This window comes from Myodes glareolus, chromosome 13 (assembly GCF_982192425.1).
Source record: "Myodes glareolus chromosome 13, mMyoGla1.1, whole genome shotgun sequence".
In the NCBI taxonomy this organism is placed as follows: Eukaryota; Metazoa; Chordata; class Mammalia; order Rodentia; family Cricetidae; genus Myodes; species Myodes glareolus.
This window is the reverse complement of record NC_142038.1, coordinates 79178432-79200273: the sequence shown is the minus strand read 5'-3', so window position 1 is coordinate 79200273 and position 21842 is coordinate 79178432.

Sequence of the window (21842 nt, the reverse complement as noted above, 5' to 3'; positions counted from 1 at the left end):
CTTTCAAAGGAAAGTGATTTTCTCTGAAAGGACATCATTTAGAAAGTGAAGCAACACTCCATTCACTTCGCACAGTGAATTGAAGTGGTGGAACAGACTGCTTCTCTTTCAGAGAAACGGATGTGAGTTTTTTGTGAATGCTTGTAAGTAGCTTAAGGCACTTTCAAAGGAAAGTGATTTTCTCTGAAAGACAGCATTTAGAAAGTGAAGCAACACTCCATTCACTTCGCACAGTGAATTGAAGTGTTGGAACAGACTGCTTCTCTTTCAGAGAAACGCATGTGAATTTCTATTGAATGCTTGTAAGTAGCTTAAGGCACTTTCAAATGAAAGTGATTTCCTCTGAAAGGACAGCATTTAGAAAGTGAAGCAAGACTCCATTCACTACGCACAGTGAATTGAAGTGTTGGAACAGACTGCTTCTCTTTCAGAAAAATGCATGTGAGTTTCTTGTGAATGCTTGTAAGTAGCTTAAGGGACTTTCAAAGGAAAGTGATTTTCTCTGAAAGGACAGCATTTAGAAAGTGAAACCACACTCCATTCACTTCGCACAGTGAATTGAAGTGTTGGAACAGACTACTTCTCTTTCACGAAACAGATGTGAGTTTTTTGTGAATGCTTGTAAGTAGCTTAAGGCATTTTCAAAGGAAAGTGATTTTCTCTGAAAGGACAGCATTTAGAAAGTGAAGCAACACTCCATTGACTTCGCACAGTGAATTGAAGTATTGGAACAGACAACTTCTCTTTCAAAGAAACGCATTTGAGTTTCCTGTGAATGTGTGTAAGTAGCTTAAGGCACTTTCAAAGGAAAGTGATTTTCTCTGGAAGGACAGCATTTAGAAAGTGAAGCAACACTCCATTCACTACGCACAGTGTATTGAAGTGTTGGAACAGACTGCTTCTCTTTCAGAAAAATGCATGTGAGTTTCTTGTGAATGCTTGTAAGTAGCTTAAGGCATTTTCAAAGGAATGTGATTTTCTCTGAAAGGACAGCATTTAGAAAGTGAAGCAACACTCCATTCACTTCGCACAGTGAATTGAAGTGTTGGAACAGACTGCTTCTCTTTCAGTGAAATGCATGTGAATTTCTGTTGAATGCTTGTAAGTAGCTTAAGGCACTTTCAAAGGAAAGTGTTTTTCTCTGAAAGGACAGCATTTAGAAAGTGAAACCACACTCCATTCACTTCGCACAGTGAATTGAAGTGTTGGAACAGACTACTTCTCTTTCACGAAACAGATATGAGTTTTTTGTGAATGCTTGTAAGTAGCTTAAGGCATTTTCAAAAGAAAGTGATTTTCTCAGAAAGGACAGCATTTAGAAAGTGAAGCAACACTCCATTTACTTCGCACAGTGAATTGAAGTGCTGGAATAGACTGCTTCTCTTTCAGAGAAACGCATGTGAATTTCTGTGGAATGCTTGTAAGTATCTTAAGGCACTTTCAAAGGAAATTGATTTTCTCTGAAGGACAGCATTTAGAAAGAGAAACAATACTCCATTCACTTCGCACAGTGAATTGAATTGTTGGAACATACTACTTCTCTTTCAGAGAAACAGATATGAGTTTTTTGTGAATGCTTGTAAGTAGCTTAAGGCACTTTCAAAAGAAAGTGATTTTCTCTGAAAGACAGCATTTAGAAAGTGAAGCTACACTCCATTCACTTCCCACAGTGAATTGAAGTGTTGGAAGAGACAGCTTCTCTTTCATAGAAACGCAGTTGAGTTTCCTGGGAATGTGTGTAAGTAGCTTAAGGCACTTTCAAAAGAAAGTGATTTTCTCTGAAAGGACAGCATTTAGAAAGTGAAGCAACACTCCATTCACTACGCATAGTGAATTGAAGTGTTGGAACAGACTGCTTCTCTTTCAGAAAAATGCATGTGAGTTTCTTGTGAATGCTTGTAAGTAGCTTAAGGCATTTTCAAAGGAATGTGATTTTCTCTGAAAGGACAGCATTTAGAAAGTGAAGCAACACTCCATTCACTTCGCACAGTGAATTGAAGTGTTGGAACAGACTGCTTCTCTTTCAGTGAAATGCATGTGAATTTCTGTTGAATGCTTGTAAGTAGCTTAAGGCACTTTCAAAGGAAAGTGATTTTCTCTGAACGGACAGCATTTAGAAAGTGAAGCAACACTCCATTCACTTCGCACAGTGAATTGAAGTGTTGGAACAGACAGCTTCTCTTTCAGAGAAACGCATTTGAGTTTCCTGTGAATGCTTGTAAGTAGCTTAAGGCACTTTCAAAGGAAAGTGATTTTCTCTGACAGGACAGCATTTAGAAAGTGAAATAACACTCCATTCACTTCTCAGAGTGAATTGAAGTGTTGGAACAGACTGCTTCTCTTTCAGAGAAATGCATGTGAAATTCTGTGGAATGCTTGTAAGTAGCTTAAGGCACTTTCAAAGGAAAGTGATTTTCTCTGAGAGGACAGCATTTAGAAAGTGAAACAACACTCCATTCACTTCGCACAGTGAATTGAAGTGTTGGAACAGACTACTTCTCTTTCAGAGAAACAGATATGAGTTTTTTGTGAATGCTTGTAAGTAGCTTAAGGCACTTTCAAAGGAAAGTGATTTTCTCTGAAAGACAGCATTTAGAAAGTGAAGCAACACTCCATTCACTTCGCACAGTGAATTGAAGTGTTGGAACAGACTACTTTTCTTTCATAGAAACACATTTGAGTTTCCTGTGAATGCTTGTAAGTAGCTTAAGGCACTTTCAAAGGAAAGTGATTTTCTCTGAAAGGACAGCATTTAGAAAGTGAAACAACACTCCATTCACTTCGCACAGTGAATTGAAGTGTTGGAACAGACTACTTCTCTTTCACGAAACATATATGAGTTTTTTGTGAATGCTTGTAAGTAGCTTAAGGCACTTTCAAAGGAAAGTGATTTTCTCTGAAAGACAGCATTTAGAAAGTGAAACCACACTCCATTCACTTCGCACAGTGAATTGAAGTGTTGGAACAGACTACTTCTCTTTCACGAAACAGATATGAGTTTTTTGTGAATGCTTGTAAGTAGCTTAAGGCATTTTCAAAGGAAAGTGATTTTCTCTGAAAGGACAGCATTTAGAAAGTGAAGCAACACTCCATTCACTTCGCACAGTGAATTGAAATGTTGCAACAGACTGCTTCTCTTTCAGTGACATGCATGTGAATTTCTGTTGAATGCTTGTAAGTAGCTTAAGGCACTTTCAAAGGAAAGTGATTTTCTCTGAAAGGACAGCATTTAGAAAGTGAAGCAACACTCCATTCACTTCGCACAGTGAATTGAAATGTTGGAATAGACTGCTTCTCTTTCAGTGAAACGCATGTGAATTTCTGTTGAATGCTTGTAAGTAGCTTAAGGCACTTTCAAAGGAAAGTGATTTTCTCTGAAAGGACAGCATTTAGAAAGTGAAACAACACTCCATTCACTTCGCACAGTGAATTGAAGTGTTGGAACAGACTTCTTCTCTTTCAGAGAAACGGATGTGAGTTTTTTGTGAATGCTTGTAAGTAGCTTAAGGCAATTTCAAAGGAAAGTGATTTTCTCTGAATGGACAGCATTTAGAAAGTGAAGCAACACTCCATTCACTTCGCACAGTGAATTGAAGTGTTGGAACAGACTGCTTCTCTTTCAGAGAAACGCATGTGAATTTCTATTGAATGCTTGTAAGTAGCTTAAGGCACTTTCAAAGGAAAGTGATTTTCTCTGAAAGACAGCATTTAGAAAGTGAAGCAACACTCCATTCACTACGCACAGTTAATTGAAGTGTTGGAACAGACTGCTTCTCTTTCAGAAAAATGCATGTGAGTTTCTTGTGAATGCATGTAAGTAGCTTAAGGCACTTTCAAAGGAAAGTGATTTTCTCTGAGAGGACAGCATTTAGAAAGTGAAGCAACACTCCATTCACTTCGCACAGTGAATTGAAGTGTTGGAACAGACTGCTTCTTTTTCAGAGAAACGCATGTGAATTTCTGTGGAATGCTTGTAAGTAGCTTAAGGCACTTTCAAAGGAAAGTGATTTTCTCTGAAAGGAGAGCATTTAGAAAGTGAAGCAACACTCCATTCACTTCGCACAGTGAATTGAAGTGTTGAAGCAGACTGCTTCTCTTTCAGTGAAACGCATGTGAATTTCTGTTGAATGCTTGTGAGTAGCTTAAAGCAGTTTCAAAGGAAAGTGATTTTCTCTGAAAGGACAGCATTTAGAAAGTGAAGCAACACTCCATTCACTTCGCACAGTGAATTGAAGTGTTGGAACAGACAGCTTCTCATTCATAGAAACGCTTTTGAGTTTCCTGTGAATGTGTGTAAGTAGCTTAAGGCACTTTCAAAGGAAAGTGATTTCCTCTGAAAGGACAGCATTTAGAAAGTGAAGCAAGACTCCATTCACTACGCACAGTGAATTGAAGTGTTGGAACAGACTGCTTCTCTTTCAGAAAAATGCATGTGAGTTCCTTGTGAATGCTTGTAAGTAGCTTAAGGGACTTTCAAAGGAAAGTGATTTTCTCTGAAAGGACAGCATTTAGAAAGTGAAACCACACTCCATTCACTTCGCACAGTGAATTGAAGTGTTGGAACAGACTACTTCTCTTTCACGAAACAGATGTGAGTTTTTTGTGAATGCTTGTAAGTAGCTTAAGGCATTTTCAAAGGAAAGTGATTTTCTCTGAAAGGACAGCATTTAGAAAGTGAAGCAACACTCCATTGACTTCGCACAGTGAATTGAAGTGTTGGAACAGACAACTTCTCTTTCATAGAAACGCATTTGAGTTTCCTGTGAATGTGTGTAAGTAGCTTAAGGCACTTTCAAAGGAAAGTGATTTTCTCTGGAAGGACAGCATTTAGAAGCTGAAGCAACACTCCATTCACTACGCACAGTGTATTGAAGTGTTGGAACAGACTGCTTCTCTTTCAGAAAAATGCATGTGAGTTTCTTGTGAATGCTTGTAAGTAGCTTAAGGCATTTTCAAAGGAATGTGATTTTCTCTGAAAGGACAGCATTTAGAAAGTGAAGCAACACTCCATTCACTTCGCACAGTGAATTGAAGTGTTGGAACAGACTGCTTCTCTTTCAGTGAAATGCATGTGAATTTCTGTTGAATGCTTGTAAGTAGCTTAAGGCACTTTCAAAGGAAAGTGTTTTTCTCTGAAAGGACAGCATTTAGAAAGTGAAACCACACTCCATTCACTTCGCACAGTGAATTGAAGTGTTGGAACAGACTACTTCTCTTTCACGAAACAGATATGAGTTTTTTGTGAATGCTTGTAAGTAGCTTAAGGCATTTTCAAAAGAAAGTGATTTTCTCTGAAAGGACAGCATTTAGAAAGTGAAGCAACACTCCATTTACTTCGCACAGTGAATTGAAGTGCTGGAACAGACTGCTTCTCTTTCAGAGAAACGCATGTGAATTTCTGTGGAATGCTTGTAAGTAGCTTAAGGCACTTTCAAAGGAAATTGATTTTCTCTGAAGGACAGCATTTAGAAAGAGAAACAATACTCCATTCACTTCGCACAGTGAATTGAATTGTTGGAACAGACTACTTCTCTTTCAGAGAAACAGATATGAGTTTTTTGTGAATGCTTGTAAGTAGCTTAAGGCACTTTCAAAAGAAAGTGATTTTCTCTGAAAGACAGCATTTAGAAAGTGAAGCTACACTCCATTCACTTCCCACAGTGAATTGAAGTGTTGGAAGAGACAGCTTCTCTTTCATAGAAACGCAGTTGAGTTTCCTGGGAATGTGTGTAAGTAGCTTAAGGCACTTTCAAAAGAAAGTGATTTTCTCTGAAAGGACAGCATTTAGAAAGTGAAGCAACACTCCATTCACTACGCATAGTGAATTGAAGTGTTGGAACAGACTGCTTCTCTTTCAGAAAATTGCATGTGAGTTTCTTGTGAATGCTTGTAAGTAGCTTAAGGCATTTTCAAAGGAATGTGATTTTCTCTTAAAGGACAGCATTTAGAAAGTGAAGCAACACTCCATTCACTTCGCACAGTGAATTGAAGTGTTGGAACAGACTGCTTCTCTTTCAGTGAAATGCATGTGAATTTCTGTTGAATGCTTGTAAGTAGCTTAAGGCACTTTCAAAGGAAAGTGATTTTCTCTGAACGGACAGCATTTAGAAAGTGAAGCAACACTCCATTCACTTCGCACAGTGAATTGAAGTGTTGGAACAGACAGCTTCTCTTTCAAAGAAACGCATTTGAGTTTCCTGTGAATGCTTGTAAGTAGCTTAAGGCACTTTCAAAGGAAAGTGATTTTCTCTGACAGGACAGCATTTAGAAAGTGAAATAACACTCCATTCACTTCTCAGAGTGAATTGAATTGTTGGAACAGACTGTTTCTCTTTCAGAGAAATGCATGTGAAATTCTGTGGAATGCTTGTAAGTAGCTTAAGGCACTTTCAAAGGAAAGTGATTTTCTCTGAGAGGACAGCATTTAGAAAGTGAAACAACACTCCATTCACTTCGCACAGTGAATTGAAGTGTTGGAACAGACTACTTCTCTTTCAGAGAAACAGATATGAGTTTTTTGTGAATGCTTGTAAGTAGCTTAAGGCACTTTCAAAGGAAAGTGATTTTCTCTGAAAGACAGCATTTAGAAAGTGAAGCAACACTCCATTCACTTCGCACAGTGAATTGAAGTGTTGGAACAGACTACTTCTCTTTCATAGAAACGCATTTGAGTTTCCTGTGAATGCTTGTAAGTAGCTTAAGGCACTTTCAAAGGAAAGTGATTTTCTCTGAAAGGACAGCATTTAGAAAGTGAAACAACACTCCATTCACTTCGCACAGTGAATTGAAGTGTTGGAACAGACTACTTCTCTTTCACGAAACAGATATGAGTTTTTTGTGAATGCTTGTAAGTAGCTTAAGGCACTTTCAAAGGAAAGTGATTTTCTCTGAAAGACAGCATTTAGAAAGTGAAACCACACTCCATTCACTTCGCACAGTGAATTGAAGTGTTGGAACAGACTACTTCTCTTTCACGAAACAGATATGAGTTTTTTGTGAATGCTTGTAAGTAGCTTAAGGCATTTTCAAAGGAAAGTGATTTTCTATGAAAGGACAGCATTTAGAAAGTGAAGCAACACTCCATTCACTTCGCACAGTGAATTGAAATGTTGCAACAGACTGCTTCTCTTTCAGTGACATGCATGTGAATTTCTGTTGAATGCTTGTAAGTAGCTTAAGGCACTTTCAAAGGAAAGTGATTTTCTCTGAAAGGACAGCATTTAGAAAGTGAAGCAACACTCCATTCTCTTCGCACAGTGAATTGAAATGTTGGAATAGACTGCTTCTCTTTCAGTGAAACGCATGTGAATTTCTGTTGAATGCTTGTAAGTAGCTTAAGGCACTTTCAAAGGAAAGTGATTTTCTCTGAAAGGACAGCATTTAGAAAGTGAAACAACACTCCATTCACTTCGCACAGTGAATTGAAGTGTTGGAACAGACTGCTTCTCTTTCAGAAAAATGCATGTGAGTTCTTCTGAATGCTTGTATGTAGCTTAAGGCATTTTCAAAAGAGAGTGATTTTCTCTAAAAGGAGAGCATATAGAAAGTGAAGCAACACTCCATTCACTTCGCACAGTGAATTGAAGAGTTGGAACAGACTGCTTCTTTTTCAGAGAAACGCATGTGAATTTCTGTGGAATGCTTGTAAGTAGCTTAAGGCACTTTCAAAGCAAAGTGATTTTCTCTGAATGGACAGCATTTAGAAAGTGAAGCAACACTCCATTCACTTGGCACAGTGAATTGAAGTGTTGGAACAAACTGCTTCTCTTTCAGAGAAATGCATGTGAATTTCTATTGAATGCTTGTAAGTAGCTTAAGGCACTTTCAAAGGAAAGTGATTTTCTCTGAAAGGACAGCATTTAGAAAGTGAAGCAACACTCCATTCACTACTCACAGTGAATTGAAGTGTTGGAACAGACTGCTTCTCTTTCAGAAAAATGCATGTGAGTTTCTTGTGAATGTGTGTAAGTAGCTTAAGGCACTTTCAAAGGAAAGGGATTTTCTCTGAGAGGATAGCATTTAGAAAGTGAAGCAACACTCCATTCACTTCGCACAGTGAATTGAAGTGTTGGAACAGACTGCTTCTTTTTCAGAGAAACGCATGTGAATTTCTGTGGAATGCTTGTAAGTAGCTTAAGGCACTTTTAAAGGAAAGTGATTTTCTCTGAAAGGACAGCATTTAGAAAGTGAAGCAACACTCCATTCACTACGCACAGTGAATTGAAGTGTTGGAACAGACTGCTTCTCTTTCAGAAAAATGCATGTGAGTTTCTTGTGAATGCTTGTAAGTATCTTAAGGCACTTTCAAAGGAAAGTGATTTTCTCTGAAAGGACAGCATTTAGAAAGTGAAGCAACACTCCGTTCACTTCACACAGTGAATTGAAGTGTTGGAACAGACTGCTTCTTTTTCAGATAAACGCATTTGAATTTCTGTGGAATGATTGTAAGTAGCTTAAGGCACTTTCAAAGGAAAGTGATTTTCTCAGACAGGACAGCATTTAGAAAGTGAAATAACACTCCATTCACTTCTCAGAGTGAATTGAAGTGTTGGAACAAACTGCTTCTCTTTCAGAAAAATGCATGTGAATTTCTGTGGAATGCTTGTAAGTAGCTTAAGGCACTTTCAAAGGAAAGTGATTTTCTCTGAGAGGACAGCATTTAGAAAGTGAAACAACACTCCATTCACTTCGCACAGTGAATTGCAGTGTTGGAACAGACTACTTCTCTTTCACGAAACAGATATGAGTTTTTTGTGAATGCTTGTAAGTAGCTTAAGGCACTTTCAAAGGAAAGTGATTTTCTCTGAAAGACAGCATTTAGAAAGTGAAGCAACACTCCATTCACTTCGCACAGTGAATTGAAGTGTTGGAACAGACTGCTTCTCTTTCAGTGAAACGCATGTGAATTTCTGTTGAATGCTTGTAAGTAGCTTAAGGCACTTTCAAAGGAAAGTGATTTTCTCTGAAAGGACAGCATTTAGAAAGTGAAACAACACTCCATTCACTTCGCACAGTGAATTGAAGTGTTGGAACAGACTGCTTCTCTTTCAGAAAAATGCATGTGAGTTCTTCTGAATGCTTGTATGTAGCTTAAGGCATTTTCAAAAGAGAGTGATTTTCTCTAAAAGGAGAGCATATAGAAAGTGAAGCAACACTCCATTCACTTCGCACAGTGAATTGAAGTGTTGGAACAGACTGCTTCTTTTTCAGAGAAACGCATGTGAATTTCTGTGGAATGCTTGTAAGTAGCTTAAGGCACTTTCAAAGCAAAGTGATTTTCTCTGAATGGACAGCATTTAGAAAGTGAAGCAACACTCCATTCACTTCGCACAGTGAATTGAAGTGTTGGAACAGACTGCTTCTCTTTCAGAGAAACGCATGTGAATTTCTATTGGATGCTTGTAAGTAGCTTAAGGCACTTTCAAAGGAAAGTGATTTTCTCTGAAAGGACAGCATTTAGAAAGTGAAGCAACACTCCATTCACTTCGCACAGTGAATTGAAGTGTTGGAACAGACTGCTTCTCTTTCAGAAAAATGCATGTGAGTTCTTCTGAATGCTTGTATGTAGCTTAAGGCATTTTCAAAAGAGAGTGATTTTCTCTAAAAGGAGAGCATATAGAAAGTGAAGCAACACTCCATTCACTTCGCACAGTGAATTGAAGTGTTGGAACAGACTGCTTCTTTTTCAGAGAAACGCATGTGAATTTCTGTGGAATGCTTGTAAGTAGCTTAAGGCACTTTCAAAGCAAAGTGATTTTCTCTGAATGGACAGCATTTAGAAAGTGAAGCAACACTCCATTCACTTGGCACAGTGAATTGAAGTGTTGGAACAAACTGCTTCTCTTTCAGAGAAACGCATGTGAATTTCTATTGAATGCTTGTAAGTAGCTTAAGGCACTTTCAAAGGAAAGTGATTTTCTCTGAAAGGACAGCATTTAGAAAGTGAAGCAACACTCCATTCACTACTCACAGTGAATTGAAGTGTTGGAACAGACTGCTTCTCTTTCAGAAAAATGCATGTGAGTTTCTTGTGAATGCTTGTAAGTAGCTTAAGGCACTTTCAAAGGAAAGTGATTTTCTCTGAGAGGACAGCATTTAGAAAGTGAAGCAACACTCCATTCACTTGGCACAGTGAATTGAAGTGTTGGAACAGACTGCTTCTTTTTCAGAGAAACGCATGTGAATTTCTGTGGAATGCTTGTAAGTAGCTTAAGGCACTTTTAAAGGAAAGTGATTTTCTCTGAAAGGACAGCATTTAGAAAGTGAAGCAACACTCCATTCACTACGCACAGTGAATTGAAGTGTTGGAACAGACTGCTTCTCTTTCAGAAAAATGCATGTGAGTTTCTTGTGAATGCTTGTAAGTATCTTAAGGCACTTTCAAAGGAAAGTGATTTTCTCTGAAAGGACAGCATTTAGAAAGTGAAGCAACACTCCGTTCACTTCACACAGTGAATTGAAGTGTTGGAACAGACTGCTTCTTTTTCAGATAAACGCATTTGAATTTCTGTGGAATGATTGTAAGTAGCTTAAGGCACTTTCAAAGGAAAGTGATTTTCTCAGACAGGACAGCATTTAGAAAGTGAAATAACACTCCATTCACTTCTCAGAGTGAATTGAAGTGTTGGAACAAACTGCTTCTCTTTCAGAAAAATGCATGTGAATTTCTGTGGAATGCTTGTAAGTAGCTTAAGGCACTTTCAAAGGAAAGTGATTTTCTCTGAGAGGACAGCATTTAGAAAGTGAAACAACACTCCATTCACTTCGCACAGTGAATTGCAGTGTTGGAACAGACTACTTCTCTTTCACGAAACAGATATGAGTTTTTTGTGAATGCTTGTAAGTAGCTTAAGGCACTTTCAAAGGAAAGTGATTTTCTCTGAAAGACAGCATTTAGAAAGTGAAGCAACACTCCATTCACTTCGCACAGTGAATTGAAGTGTTGGAACAGACTGCTTCTCTTTCAGTGAAACGCATGTGAATTTCTGTTGAATGCTTGTAAGTAGCTTAAGGCACTTTCAAAGGAAAGTGATTTTCTCTGAAAGGACAGCATTTAGAAAGTGAAACAACACTCCATTCACTTCGCACAGTGAATTGAAGTGTTGGAACAGACTGCTTCTCTTTCAGAAAAATGCATGTGAGTTCTTCTGAATGCTTGTATGTAGCTTAAGGCATTTTCAAAAGAGAGTGATTTTCTCTAAAAGGAGAGCATATAGAAAGTGAAGCAACACTCCATTCACTTCGCACAGTGAATTGAAGTGTTGGAACAGACTGCTTCTTTTTCAGAGAAACGCATGTGAATTTCTGTGGAATGCTTGTAAGTAGCTTAAGGCACTTTCAAAGCAAAGTGATTTTCTCTGAATGGACAGCATTTAGAAAGTGAAGCAACACTCCATTCACTTCGCACAGTGAATTGAAGTGTTGGAACAGACTGCTTCTCTTTCAGAGAAACGCATGTGAATTTCTATTGGATGCTTGTAAGTAGCTTAAGGCACTTTCAAAGGAAAGTGATTTTCTCTGAAAGGACAGCATTTAGAAAGTGAAGCAACACTCCATTCACTTCGCACAGTGAATTGAAGTGTTGGAACAGACTGCTTCTCTTTCAGAAAAATGCATGTGAGTTCTTCTGAATGCTTGTATGTAGCTTAAGGCATTTTCAAAAGAGAGTGATTTTCTCTAAAAGGAGAGCATATAGAAAGTGAAGCAACACTCCATTCACTTCGCACAGTGAATTGAAGTGTTGGAACAGACTGCTTCTTTTTCAGAGAAACGCATGTGAATTTCTGTGGAATGCTTGTAAGTAGCTTAAGGCACTTTCAAAGCAAAGTGATTTTCTCTGAATGGACAGCATTTAGAAAGTGAAGCAACACTCCATTCACTTGGCACAGTGAATTGAAGTGTTGGAACAAACTGCTTCTCTTTCAGAGAAACGCATGTGAATTTCTATTGAATGCTTGTAAGTAGCTTAAGGCACTTTCAAAGGAAAGTGATTTTCTCTGAAAGGACAGCATTTAGAAAGTGAAGCAACACTCCATTCACTACTCACAGTGAATTGAAGTGTTGGAACAGACTGCTTCTCTTTCAGAAAAATGCATGTGAGTTTCTTGTGAATGCTTGTAAGTAGCTTAAGGCACTTTCAAAGGAAAGTGATTTTCTCTGAGAGGACAGCATTTAGAAAGTGAAGCAACACTCCATTCACTTCGCACAGTGAATTGAAGTGTTGGAACAGACTGCTTCTTTTTCAGAGAAACGCATGTGAATTTCTGTGGAATGCTTGTAAGTAGCTTAAGGCACTTTTAAAGGAAAGTGATTTTCTCTGAAAGGACAGCATTTAGAAAGTGAAGCAACACTCCATTCACTACGCACAGTGAATTGAAGTGTTGGAACAGACTGCTTCTCTTTCAGAAAAATGCATGTGAGTTTCTTGTGAATGCTTGTAAGTATCTTAAGGCACTTTCAAAGGAAAGTGATTTTCTCTGAAAGGACAGCATTTAGAAAGTGAAGCAACACTCCCTTCACTTCACACAGTGAATTGAAGTGTTGGAACAGACTGCTTCTTTTTCAGATAAACGCATGTGAATTTCTGTGGAATGCTTGTAAGTAGCTTAAGGCACTTTCAAAGGAAAGTGATTTTCTCAGACAGGACAGCATTTAGAAAGTGAAATAACACTCCATTCACTTCTCAGAGTGAATTGAAGTGTTGGAACAGACTGCTTCTCTTTCAGAGAAACGCATGTGAATTTCTGTGGAATGCTTGTAAGTAGCTTAAGGCACTTTCAAAGGAAAGTGATTTTCTCTGAGAGGACAGCATTTAGAAAGTGAAACAACACTCCATTCACTTCGCACAGTGAATTGCAGTGTTGGAACAGACTACTTCTCTTTCACGAAACAGATATGAGTTTTTTGTGAATGCTTGTAAGTAGCTTAAGGCATTTTCAAAAGAAAGTGATTTTCTCTGAAAGGACAGCATTTAGAAAGTGAAGCAACACTCCATTCACTTCGCACAGTGAATTGAAGTGTTGGAACAGACTACTTCTCTTTCATAGAAACGCATTTGAGTTTCCTGTGAATGCTTGTAAGTAGCTTAAGGCACTTTCAAAGGAAAGTGATTTTCTCTGAAAGGACAGCATTTAGAAAGTGAAACAACACTCCATTCACTTCGCACAGTGAATTGCAGTGTTGGAACAGACTACTTCTCTTTCACGAAACAGATATGAGTTTTTTGTGAATGCTTGTAAGTAGCTTAAGGCACTTTCAAAGGAAAGTGATTTTCTCTGAAAGACAGCATTTAGAAAGTGAAGCAACACTCCATTCACTTCGCACAGTGAATTGAAGTGTTGGAACAGACTGCTTCTCTTTCAGTGAAACGCATGTGAATTTCTGTTGAATGCTTGTAAGTAGCTTAAGGCACTTTCAAAGGAAAGTGATTTTCTCTGAAAGGACAGCATTTAGAAAGTGAAACAACACTCCATTCACTTCGCACAGTGAATTGAAGTGTTGGAACAGACTGCTTCTCTTTCAGAAAAATGCATGTGAGTTCTTCTGAATGCTTGTATGTAGCTTAAGGCATTTTCAAAAGAGAGTGATTTTCTCTAAAAGGAGAGCATATAGAAAGTGAAGCAACACTCCATTCACTTCGCACAGTGAATTGAAGTGTTGGAACAGACTGCTTCTTTTTCAGAGAAACGCATGTGAATTTCTGTGGAATGCTTGTAAGTAGCTTAAGGCACTTTCAAAGCAAAGTGATTTTCTCTGAATGGACAGCATTTAGAAAGTGAAGCAACACTCCATTCACTTCGCACAGTGAATTGAAGTGTTGGAACAGACTGCTTCTCTTTCAGAGAAACGCATGTGAATTTCTATTGGATGCTTGTAAGTAGCTTAAGGCACTTTCAAAGGAAAGTGATTTTCTCTGAAAGGACAGCATTTAGAAAGTGAAGCAACACTCCATTCACTTCGCACAGTGAATTGAAGTGTTGGAACAGACTGCTTCTCTTTCAGAAAAATGCATGTGAGTTCTTCTGAATGCTTGTATGTAGCTTAAGGCATTTTCAAAAGAGAGTGATTTTCTCTAAAAGGAGAGCATATAGAAAGTGAAGCAACACTCCATTCACTTCGCACAGTGAATTGAAGTGTTGGAACAGACTGCTTCTTTTTCAGAGAAACGCATGTGAATTTCTGTGGAATGCTTGTAAGTAGCTTAAGGCACTTTCAAAGCAAAGTGATTTTCTCTGAATGGACAGCATTTAGAAAGTGAAGCAACACTCCATTCACTTGGCACAGTGAATTGAAGTGTTGGAACAAACTGCTTCTCTTTCAGAGAAACGCATGTGAATTTCTATTGAATGCTTGTAAGTAGCTTAAGGCACTTTCAAAGGAAAGTGATTTTCTCTGAAAGGACAGCATTTAGAAAGTGAAGCAACACTCCATTCACTACTCACAGTGAATTGAAGTGTTGGAACAGACTGCTTCTCTTTCAGAAAAATGCATGTGAGTTTCTTGTGAATGCTTGTAAGTAGCTTAAGGCACTTTCAAAGGAAAGTGATTTTCTCTGAGAGGACAGCATTTAGAAAGTGAAGCAACACTCCATTCACTTCGCACAGTGAATTGAAGTGTTGGAACAGACTGCTTCTTTTTCAGAGAAACGCATGTGAATTTCTGTGGAATGCTTGTAAGTAGCTTAAGGCACTTTTAAAGGAAAGTGATTTTCTCTGAAAGGACAGCATTTAGAAAGTGAAGCAACACTCCATTCACTACGCACAGTGAATTGAAGTGTTGGAACAGACTGCTTCTCTTTCAGAAAAATGCATGTGAGTTTCTTGTGAATGCTTGTAAGTATCTTAAGGCACTTTCAAAGGAAAGTGATTTTCTCTGAAAGGACAGCATTTAGAAAGTGAAGCAACACTCCCTTCACTTCACACAGTGAATTGAAGTGTTGGAACAGACTGCTTCTTTTTCAGATAAACGCATGTGAATTTCTGTGGAATGCTTGTAAGTAGCTTAAGGCACTTTCAAAGGAAAGTGATTTTCTCAGACAGGACAGCATTTAGAAAGTGAAATAACACTCCATTCACTTCTCAGAGTGAATTGAAGTGTTGGAACAGACTGCTTCTCTTTCAGAGAAACGCATGTGAATTTCTGTGGAATGCTTGTAAGTAGCTTAAGGCACTTTCAAAGGAAAGTGATTTTCTCTGAGAGGACAGCATTTAGAAAGTGAAACAACACTCCATTCACTTCGCACAGTGAATTGCAGTGTTGGAACAGACTACTTCTCTTTCACGAAACAGATATGAGTTTTTTGTGAATGCTTGTAAGTAGCTTAAGGCATTTTCAAAAGAAAGTGATTTTCTCTGAAAGGACAGCATTTAGAAAGTGAAGCAACACTCCATTCACTTCGCACAGTGAATTGAAGTGTTGGAACAGACTACTTCTCTTTCATAGAAACGCATTTGAGTTTCCTGTGAATGCTTGTAAGTAGCTTAAGGCACTTTCAAAGGAAAGTGATTTTCTCTGAAAGGACAGCATTTAGAAAGTGAAACAACACTCCATTCACTTCGCACAGTGAATTGAAGTGTTGGAACAGACTACTTCTCTTTCAGAGAAACAAATATGAGTTTTTTGTGAATGCTTGTAAGTAGCTTAAGGCACTTTCAAAGGAAAGTGATTTTCTCTGAAAGACAGCATTTAGAAAGTGAAGCAACACTCCATTCACTTCGCACAGTGAATTGAAGTGTTGGAACAGACTGCTTCTCTTTCAGTGACATGCATGTGAATTTCTGTTGAATGCTTGTAAGTATCTTAAGGCACTTTCAAAGGAAAGAGATTTTCTCTGAAAGGACAGCATTTAGAAAGTGAAGCAACACTCCATTCACTTCGCACAGTGAATTGAAATGTTGGAACAGACTGCATCTCTTTCAGTGAAACGCATGTGAATTTCTGTTGAATGCTTGTAAGTAGCTTAGGGCACTTTCAAAGGAAAGTGATTTTCTCTGAAAGGACAGCATTTAGAAAGTGAAACAACACTCCATTCACTTCGCACAGTGAATTGAAGTGTTGGAACAGACTGCTTCTCTTTCAGAAAAATGCATGTGAGTTCTTCTGAATGCTTGTATGTAGCTTAAGGCATTTTCAAAAGAGAGTGATTTTCTCTAAAAGGAGAGCATATAGAAAGTGAAGCAACACTCCATTCACTTCGCACAGTGAATTGAAGTGTTGGAACAGACTGCTTCTTTTTCAGAGAAACGCATGTGAATTTCTGTGGAATGCTTGTAAGTAGCTTAAGGCACTTTCAAAGCAAAGTGATTTTCTCTGAATGGACAGCATTTAGAAAGTGAAGCAACACTCCATTCACTTCGCACAGTGAATTGAAGTGTTGGAACAGACTGCTTCTCTTTCAGAAAAATGCATGTGAGTTTCTTGTGAATGCTTGTAAGTATCTTAAGGCACTTTCAAAGGAAAGTGATTTTCTCTGAGAGGACAGCATTTAGAAAGTGAAGCAACACTCCATTCACTTCACACAGTGAATTGAAGTGTTGGAACAGACTGCTTCTTTTTCAGATAAACGCATGTGAATTTCTGTGGAATGCTTGTAAGTAGCTTAAGGCACTTTCAAAGGAAAGTGATTTTCTCTGAAAGGACAGCATTTAGAAAGTGAAGCAACACTCCATTCACTTCGCACAGTGAATTGAAGTGTTGGAGCAGACTGCTTCTCTTTCAGTGAAACGCATGTGAATTTCTGTTGAATTCTTGTAAGTAGCTTAAAGCAGTTTCAAAGGAAAGTGATTTTCTCTGAAAGGACAGCATTTAGAAAGTGAAGCAACACTCCATTCACTTCGCACAGTGAACTGAAGTGTTGGAACAGACAGCTTCTCATTCATAGAGACGCATTTGAGTTTCCTGTGAATGTGTGTAAGTAGCTTAAGGCACTTTCAAAGGAAAGTGATTTTCTCTGAAAGACAGCATTTAGAAAGTGAAGCAACACTCCATTCACTTCGCACAGTGAATTGAAGTGGTGGAACAGACTGCTTCTCTTTCAGAGAAACGCATGTGAATTTCTGTGGAATGCTTGGAAGTAGCTTAAGGCACTTTCAAAGGAAAGTGATTTTCTCTGAAAGGACAGCATTTAGAAAGTGAAACAACACTCCATTCACTTCGCACAGTGAATTGAAGTGTTGGAACAGACTACATCTCTTTCAGGAAACAGATATGTGTTTTTTGTGTATGCTTGTAAGTAGATTAAGGCACTTTCAAAGGAAAGTGATTTTCTCTGAAAGACAGCATTTAGAAAGTGAATCAACACTCCATTCACTTCGCACAGTGAATTGAAGTGTTGGAACAGACTGCTTCTCTTTCAGAGAAACGCATGTGAATTTCTATTGAATGCTTGTAAGTAGCTTAAGGCACTTTCAAAGGAAAGTGATTTTCTCTGAAAGGACAGCATTTAGAAAGTGAAGCAACACTCCATTCACTACACACAGTGAATTGAAGTGTTGGAACAGACTGCTTCTCTTTCAGAAAAATGCATGTGAGTTTCTTGTGAATGCTTGTAAGTAGCTTAAGGCACTTTCAAAGGAAAGTGATTTTCTCTGAAAGGACACCATTTAGAAAGTGAAGCAACACTCCATTCACTTCGCACAGTGAATTGAAGTGTTGGAACAGACTGCTTCTTTTTCAGAGAAACATATGTGAATTGCTATTGAATGCTTGTAAGTAGCTTAAGGTACTTTCAAAGGAAAGTGATTTTCTCTGAAAGGACAGCATTTAGAAAGTGAAGCAACACTCCATTCACTACGCACAGTGAATTGAAGTGTTGGAACAGACTGCTTCTCTTTCAGAAAAATGCATGTGAGTTTCTTGTGAATGCTTGTAAGTAGCTTAAGGCACTTTCAAAGGAAAGTGATTTTCTCTGAAAGGACAGCATTTAGAAAGTGAAGCAACACTCCATTCACTTCGCACAGTGAATTGAAGTGTTGGAACAGACTGCTTCTTTTTCAGAGAAACGCATATGAATTTCTGTGGAATGCTTGTAAGTAGCTTAAGGCACTTTCAAAGCAAAGTGATTTTCTCTGAAAGGACAGCATTTAGAAAGTGAAAGCACACTCCATTCACTTCGCACAGTGAATTGAAGTGTTGGAACAGACTACTTCTCTTTCACGAAACAGATATGAGTTTTTTTGTGAATGCTTGTAAGTAGCTTAAGGCATTTTCAAAGGAAAGTGCTTTTCTCTGAAAGGACAGCATTTAGAAAGTGAAGCAACACTCCATTGACTTCGCACAGTGAATTGAAGTGTTGGAACAGACTGCTTCTCTTTCAGAGAAACGCATGTGAATTTCTGTGGAATGCTTGTAAGTAGCTTAAGGCACTTTCAAAGGAAAGTGATTTTCTCTGAAAGGACAGCATTTAGAAAGTGAAACAACACTCCATTCACTTCGCACAGTGAATTGAAGTGTTGGAACAGACTACTTCTCTTTCAGAGAAACAGATATGAGTTTTTTGTGAATGCTTGTAAGTAGCTTAAGGCACTTTCAAAGGAAAGTGATTTTCTCTGAAAGACAGCATTTAGAAAGTGAAGCTACACTCCATTCACTTCCCACAGTGAATTGAAGTGTTGGAACAGACAGCTTCTCTTTCATAGAAACGCATTTGAGTTTCCTGTGAATGTGTGTAAGTAGCTTAAGGCACTTTCAAAAGAAAGTGATTTTCTCTGAAAGGACAGCATTTAGAAAGTGAAGCAACACTCCATTCACTACGTACAGTGAATTGAAGTGTTGGAACAGACTGCTTCTCTTTCAGAAAAATGCATGTGAGTTTCTTGTGAATGCTTGTAAGTAGCTTAAGGCATTTTAAAGGAAAGTGATTTTCTCTGAAAGGACAGCATTTAGAAAGTGAAGCAACACTCCATTCACTTCACACAGTGAATTGAAGTGTTGGAACAGACTGCTTCTCTTTCAGTGAAATGCATGTGAATTTCTGTTGAATGCTTGTAAGTAGCTTAAGGCACTTTCAAAGGAAAGTGATTTTCTCTGAAAGGACAGCATTTAGAAAGTGAAACCACACTCCATTCACTTCGCACAGTGAATTGAAGTGTTGGAACAGACTACTTCTCTTTCACGAAACAGATATGAGTTTTTTGTGAATGCTTGTAAGTAGCTTAAGACATTTTCAAAGGAAAGTGATTTTCTCTGAAAGGACAGCATTTAGAAAGTGAAGCAACACTCCATTCACTTCGCACAGTGAATTGAAGTGTTGGAACAGACCGCTTCTCTTTCAGAGAAACGCATGTGAATTTCTGTGGAATGCTTGTAAGTAGCTTAAGGCACTTTCAAAGGAAAGTGATTTTCTCTGAAAGGACAGCATTTAGAAAGTGAAACAACACTCCATTCACTTCGCACAGTGAATTGAAGTGTTGGAACAGACTACTTCTCTTTCAGAGAAACAGATATGAGTTTTTTGTGAATGCTAGTAAGTAGCTTAAGGCACTTTCAAAGGAAAGTGATTTTCTCTGAAAGACAGCATTTAGAAAGTGAAGCTACACTCCATTCACTTCCCACAGTGAATTGAAGTGTTGGAACAGACAGCTTCTCTTTCATAGAAACGCATTTGAGTTTCCTGTGAATGTGTGTAAGTAGCTTAAGGCACTTTCAAAAGAAAGTGATTTTCTCTGAAAGGACAGCATTTAGAAAGTGAAGCAACACTCCATTCACTACGCACAGTGAATTGAAGTGTTGGAACAGACTGCTTCTCTTTCAGAAAAATGCATGTGAGTTTCTTGTGAATGCTTGTAAGTAGCTTAAGGCATTTTCAAAGGAATGTGATTTTCTCTGAAAGGACAGCATTTAGAAAGTGAAGCAACACTCCATTCACTTCGCACAGTGAATTGAAGTGTTGGAACAGACTGCTTCTCTTTCAGAGAAACGCGTGTGAATTTCTATTGAATGCTTGTAAGTAGCTTAAGGCACTTTCAAAGGAAAGTGATTTTCTCTGAAAGGACAGCATTTAGAAAGTGAAGCAACACTCCATTCACTAAACACAGTGAATTGAAGTGTTGGAACAGACTGCTTCTCTTTCAGAAAAATGCATGTGAGTTTCTTGTGAATGCTTGTAAGTAGCTTAAGGCACTTTCAAAGGAAAGTGATTTTCTCTGAAAGGACAGCATTTAGAAAGTGAAGCAACACTCCATTCACTTCGCACAGTGAATTGAAGTGTTGGAACAGACTGCTTCTTTTTCAGAGAAACACATGTGAATTTCTATTGAATGCTTGTAAGTAGCTTAAGGTACTTTCAAAGGAAAGTGATTTTCTCTGAAAGGACAGCATTTAGAAAGTGAAGCAACACTCCATTCACTACGCACAGTGAATTGAAGTGTTGGAACAGACTGCTTCTCTTTCAGAAAAATGCATGTGAGTTTCTTGTGAATGCTTGTAAGTAGCTTAAGGCACTTTCAAAGGAAAGTGATTTTCTCTGAAAGGACAGCATTTAGAAAGTGAAGCAACACTCCATTCACTTCGCACAGTGAATTGAAGTGTTGGAACAGACTGCTTCTTTTTCAGAGAAACGCATATGAATTTCTGTGGAATGCTTGTAAGTAGCTTAAGGCACTTTCAAAGCAAAGTGATTTTCTCTGAAAGGACAGCATTTAGAAAGTGAAACCACACTCCATTCACTTCGCACAGTGAATTGAAGTGTTGGAACAGACTACTTCTCTTTCACGAAACAGATATGAGGTTTTTGTGAATGCTTGTAAGTAGCTTAAGGCATTTTCAAAGAAAGTGCTTTTCTCTGAAAGGACAGCATTTAGAAAGTGAAGCAACACTCCATTGACTTCGCACAGTGAATTGAAGTGTTGGAACAGACTGCTTCTCTTTCAGAGAAACGCATGTGAATTTCTGTGGAATGCTTGTAAGTAGCTTAAGGCACTTTCAAAGGAAAGTGATTTTCTCTGAAAGGACAGCATTTAGAAAGTGAAACAACACTCCACTCACTTCGCACAGTGAATTGAAGTGTTGGAACAGACTACTTCTCTTTCAGAGAAACAGATATGAGTTTTTTGTGAATGCTTGTAAGTAGCTTAAGGCACTTTCAAAGGAAAGTGATTTTCTCTGAAAGACAGCATTTAGAAAGTGAAGCTACACTCCATTCACTTCCCACAGTGAATTGAAGTGTTGGAACAGACAGCTTCTCTTTCATAGAAACGCATTTGAGTTTCCTGTGAATGTGTGTAAGTAGCTTAAGGCACTTTCAAAACAAAGTGATTTTCTCTGAAAGGACAGCATTTAGAAAGTGAAGCAACACTCCATTCACTAGGCACAGTGAATTGAAGTGTTGGAACAGACTGCTTCTCTTTCAGAAAAATGCATGTGAGTTTCTTGTGAATGCTTGTAAGTAGCTTAAGGCATTTTCAAAGGAATGTGATTTTCTCTGAAAGGACAGCATTTAGAAAGTGAAGCAACACTCCATTCACTTCGCACAGTGAATTGAAGTGTTGGAACAGACTACTTCTCTTTCACGAAACAGATATGAGTTTTTTGTGAATGCTTGTAAGTAGCTTAAGGCATTTTCAAAGGAAAGTGATTTTCTCTGAAAGGACAGCATTTAGAAAGTGAAGCAACACTCCATTGACTTCGCACAGTGAATTGAAATGTTGGAACAGACTGCTTCTCTTTCAGTGAAACGCATGTGAATTTCTGTTGAATGCTTGTAAATAGCTTAAGGCACTTTCAAAGGAAAGTGATTTTCTCTGAAAGGACAGCATTTAGAAAGTGAAACAACACTCCATTCACTTCGCACAGTGAATTGAAGTGTTGGAACAGACTGCTTCTCTCTCAGAGAAACGCATGTGAGT